Raw genomic sequence first — 5,906 nt, forward strand, 5'->3', positions numbered from 1 at the left:
TAGAATATGAAAAGTTAATAGAGGCACTACGGACACCAAGTGATGGCAATAACTCACACAAGCCTTGTAGGCTAAGGTCAGATAAAACAGATGTTAACAGTTTTATACCTGTCTGTCATTCTGTCCATCTGTTTCATGAATATTTTGATACATTTTTTTGAGCAACTGAATAATAAGGTTTTCTGAAATTTGGTATCAAGGTTTATATGAGTGCGCAAGACTGTGACGCTTTTTTTTTCAGATTGATCAATCAGCAACTTCCTGTTTAACGAGCACTTTAACAATTTCTACACATGACCAAAAAAAAGAGTAAACTATGTTCTGATGTATGGTTGCTGTGTTTTTGTTATGCTACAATTCTGTCTTAATTTAATTGCAGATTTTCTTCCTGGTTGGCAAGACAGGCAGTTCTGACACTGCCCAAACTCATGAGAGCTTTTGAGTTCTGCACTACTCCAAATCCAGTGTCTGTTCAAACATCAAAAGTGTGGGATGTAGCTGGTTGGATAACTCAGTATCTGAACAACATGTGTAACCATTCTTACCCCCACATATTTAAAATAATCAAGAAAGATGGGAAAACAAGACTGTTTTACAAAAAATGGCCAACTGACAAGGTATAATTAAATATGTCATACTTGCAAATACTAACGAATTATGTAATAAATGAATTAGTTATTTATTTTGTTCAAATGTAATGATTTAATTTCAACAACTTGGATCCATCACTGTAGAATCTTTTGCTGTTTGTCAACCTCAGCATTTTAATTTTGTTATTTCAATACATATCTTCAGTGATGGAGGATCCAAAATTTGAAAAGGGGTGCCCACTATTTTTTTGTTGTTCTGTAAGCAGTTTGATAAGGGAAAGGGGGGGGGGGGGTGTCCTGTACAAACTTTGTATAACACTATTAATGAAATTCTAGAAAACACATTTTCATCATTTTATTTATTTGGACCAACATATTTGAAAGATCTGTCAATTACTTAAAATATTCTGTTTGTCACTTTAAGGAACAGTGTGCTTTGGGGACATCTATTAAAGAAGATTTGTACTGGACGTTCTAATTTGACATCTTCTCCACATTAGAAATAATGGTTGAATTTAAATAAGTCAGGACAGAATGACTCAAATTTCAGGAAACCTGGAGCACTTTTAAAGATGTATTAACATTAAGAGATACCTGTAATGTATTTGAAGCTTTGCGGACGTCCATTGGTAGTTTTACTGTCACCAATTTAGTTTACCTGGCAATGCATAGTGGAGACAGGTAAACATATTTGCGACAGTAAAATCACCAAAGGACGTCCACAAAGCTAATCAAGTACAATACAGTTATCTCTATTCTAATGAAAAAAAGTACATAATTAAATTTCAATAATTCTTTCAGTAAAAAATTTTAAATAAAGAAAATTCAGCAAAGAGATGTTATCTTCTTTTGCCCCTACACTAGGTGATGTCATAGGTATGCTTCCGGTATCAAACGTAAACACCAGGCATTTTCTGGCTTCTTGGCCACTTCAGATTTTAATAAAATTTGATGAAAAGGAGATATTAAGGTGCAACATTTCTTTTTTTTGCTTATTATTGTAGAAATTACATGTAACTACATTCAGCAATTCAAAATGTCGGCTTCCTTAGTTACACACAAGGAGATAGAGAATTTTACGCTTACTGTCATCCAATCAGAACCATTGATACAAAAAATTGCCTTAGAATGATTCACATACTATCACAAAATGTGGTTAAAAAATATCAAATCTATATCAGACTTGGCAAGAACCAGAGGAACAACTTCTTCTTGGTGTTCCCCAGGACTCTCCAACAATTATCATCCCCAACTACAACAAAATAGACTTGACAAAGTTAAAGAATGATATCATAGGTTCATTTTCATACTTCAAAAGAGAGGAAGATAAAAAGTGGTGGAATGATTTTTTCACAGATCTTTCTAGTAATGGTCAGTACTAATTTAAGTTTATATGATTAACAAAAAAAATAAATTTTAATTTCTTTTGAAAAAGCCTACAGACAAAATAATTTTGGAATATTAACTTTTCATAAAGGCCAAATTGTATAATGCATTCCTTCTATACTACTGTTTGCTCTCTAAAAAAATAATTGGCACAGGTAATGGTATTCGTACTGGGGAATTTTCCTTGTACAAATACAGTGGTTAAATTCTAAACTATCTGCCAAAAAGAAGTATCTGCAGCAGAGATTTGAAGATTGTTTACACTTGCTACAACACAACTCAGCATTATAAAGCCTCAAACAATATAAAAATAATTTTCCATGATAGATTGTTAATATCTGTTGATTTCAGCTCCCTTTAGAATTTTATAAATTTTAGATTTTAAATTTCTGTGTAATGGGGTTTTTTCATTAAAAAAAAGGGGGGATTTTCCAGTTTCCGACAATAACTGAAAAATGCTTTCAGCAATTCTCAAGAAACTTTGGTGAATTGTTTATATCTATTCATGTAATCTCCCTTATGATTTTCATAAATTTCAAATATGACATTTAGAAGTAATTGACCTTACTTTGTTCTTTGAAAATGTGAGGGTGTATCATGCGCTCATGGCGCAGCTGTTTATTCTGTTATAAACATACCAAAAAAAAATAGGAGTTAAGTGATGTGTCAGATGAAGATGAACCAATTCCTCAGGTAATTCATTTTGTATACTAGTATATAAAATTTTAAACTTATAAACTTCTACCAAAATTAATAAAAAAGATATAAGTGCCAAGGAGACAACATTGTATCCAAGACACAATGTATTATAAGTATTAAAGCAATTATAGGTTACAGTACTATCTTCAACAGGGAGTCTTGGTTCACATCGAACCGCAAGCTATAAAAGGTCTTTAATTGACCATTGTAAAACTATACAAACAGGAAAACCAACAGTCTAATTTATATACAAAAGGAGAAACCAAAAAACACCTACACAAACTACCAACACAAACTACAACAAGAAATGGAAAGACTCACTATAATTATAAAAATTAATTGATTTAAACAAGAACAATGAAAACATATGTTTTTTTGACTTGACAAAAAATGCTTTTCAGGAAGTCTGCTAGAACAAATAAGACATGGTCAGTTACAAATTATATTTGGTTAATATTAAACCCCCTCTCTTCAACAACCAAATGTGTTCTTAAACATAGATTTAATAAACAATAATTCTTATATGATTTGCATATTAGGGAATACGTTGATATGATTGGTGGTGGTGGAGAGGACTTCTGGAAGTTGTTCTTGAAGTTGTTTATTTTTCGATAGACGATGTTGACCGAACTTCTTTTTGTAACCAATGTAAACAAAATGGCGGTGATATTAACACAATCATGCTCGACGTTACAATATTTATTTTCACTTTGCAATAATCGTTAAATTAACAAATAAACACAAAACATTCAGTTGAATGATAAAATAGAGTTTTTGTAGTTGATATAAATCAGAGAGCAAATTTCACAGAGTACATATTTTTGAAGTAACCAACAAATACATTCATGCGCCAGGCCAATACAATGACACAAATATACAATTTGCGTGTGATAGAGGTAACAAGTGTGGAAAAATAAATTTCTTATCTCATATGTTAAGAATTATAAGGATTAATAAAATTGAGAATGGAAATGGGGAATGTGTCAAAGAGACAACAGCCCGACCATAGAGCAGACAACAGCCGAAGGCCACCAATGGGTCTTCAATGCAGCGAGAAACTCCCGCACCCGGAGGCGTCCTTCAGCTGGCCCCTAAACAAATATGTATACTAGTTCAGTGATAATTGACGTCATACTAAACTCCAAATTATACACAAGAAACTAAAATTAAAAATGATACAAGACTAACAAAGGCCAGAGGCTCCTGACTTGGGACAGGCGCAAAAATGCGGCAGGGTTAAACATGTTTTTTGAGATCTCAACCCTCCCCCTATTATATAAATTACAGTAACCTCTAGCCAATGTAGAAAAAACAAATGTACAACAGTACGCACAGTAAAACTCAGTTTAAGAGAAGTCCGAGTCAGATGTCAGAATAGGGAACAAAAGAAAATAAACAAAATGACTATAATACATAAATAACAACAGACTACTAGCAGTTACTGACATGCCAGCTCCAGACTTCAATTAAACTGATTGAAAGATTATGTCTTCATCATATGAATATCAGGCACAATCCCTCCTGTTAAGGGTTTAGTATTATACCATCAAAAAATATATGAGAAGAACATAACCCGGGTCATTAAACACATTTTAAAGGAATTCATTGGTGTATAAACTAGAACAATTCAGACTTTTATTTGCTTGTTAGTGAATTGGTCGAGTTTATACACCAATAAATTCCTTTAAAAAGGCGTTTAATCCTATAATAATTTTTTTCTAAATTTGTGGAAGTTTATAATGCTATAAATTTTTTGTTTTAGCTTGTTGTTGGAAAAAAGAATTCTGATAGCCGAGGTGATAACAATACAATTACTGTAAGCATAGGGGAGATGGTCCTTCTAAACTTAGTGGAATATAAGAAGGAGTGGCCTCAAGTTGCCCAAGTCATTGATTTTGATGAGGAGACCTGCATGATTCATTGGTACAGAGGTTCCAAAACAAAACCATGGAAGCCATGTAGTAGAATGATACAAGGGAAAAAAGGAAAACGGGAAGCATGGACACAGAAAATCAGCAAAACAGAAATCATGAGGAACAGCTTTTGTTTAACAAAGGGGGGTTTCTTACCTAAAAATGTAAAAGAGTTTTGTAAAAGTCATGAACTTCAAGCCAAAATTTAAGAATTATCAATGCTAAATATTATCATTTAATTTGCATATGTACTTAAAACACCCCTTTTTAGACCAAAACACAAAATTGGAAAAAAACACTTATTTGAATTTATGGAAGTTTATCAATATTATTAAAAAATAAATTTTTGCAAACAACATGAACAATAACTTTAGAAACCAGCATACCTTATAAAATAACTTTAGAGATTAAGCTTATATATTATGTGTCCTGTATTTTACCCTCCCAATTGTATAGGGAGTTCTTGTCTGTTGAAGACCCATTGGTGGCCTTGATGAGTTGTTTATACATTTTGGTTGGGTTGCTGTCTCTTAGACATATTCCCAAATTTCCATTCTTTATTCAATAATTTTTGAATGAAAAATATTATAGCACAAAACTTCAAACTTGATCTCATATCATATTTATTTTAATAAGCTTCTTACCATGTTTGGAAAAAATCTTTTCTATAAGTCAATGTGGGGAGACAAATTGTTTTTGTCATGTTCATCCGCTCATTTTCAAAATGATTATCTCCTATATTAATATCAAAACATCTAAGAAACTTGTAAATTTCATACTGTAAGTAGTACAATGCAAGTGTGTAGGCAAGACTGACCCATTCATTTTTGGTGTTTCCCACTTCATATTATATAAACTCATTTAAAAACAACTTTGAGGTCCTGTTTATTGTCAGATATCATTTTCCACATGGAAAAACAGCAAAACTTTGTTCCTGAATGTGAAGCATTTTTTTTTTTAATTTACCTTTGTCATTCTGACAGTACAAGAGTATGAGTGCAAGAAAATTTAGATTAAGAATTGATTTCCGACAGGGTTTGACGATGTCAAAAACAGGTCTTTTGTATGATGATATCAGGTTGGTAGGCATGAAAAATCAAAAATGTATACATAATTTGTGTAATCAATTTACTACAGTTTTCAACCCAGATCCCGGGAACTAATTAGCAACCTTCTATACATCTTTGATGATTTTTTTCACAGTTTTTCATTCTCTGAGACAGTTATTTTCCAGTAAAATTTATAAACATGGTAAAAATTTTTGAAATTATCTCCTCACAGTTTAACTATAATCCTTAGTCAAACCTCATTAAAACAA

The sequence above is a fragment of the Mytilus californianus genome, unplaced genomic scaffold, assembly GCF_021869535.1.
Source record: "Mytilus californianus isolate M0D057914Y unplaced genomic scaffold, xbMytCali1.0.p SCAF_6, whole genome shotgun sequence".
Classification (NCBI taxonomy): domain Eukaryota; kingdom Metazoa; phylum Mollusca; class Bivalvia; order Mytilida; family Mytilidae; genus Mytilus; species Mytilus californianus.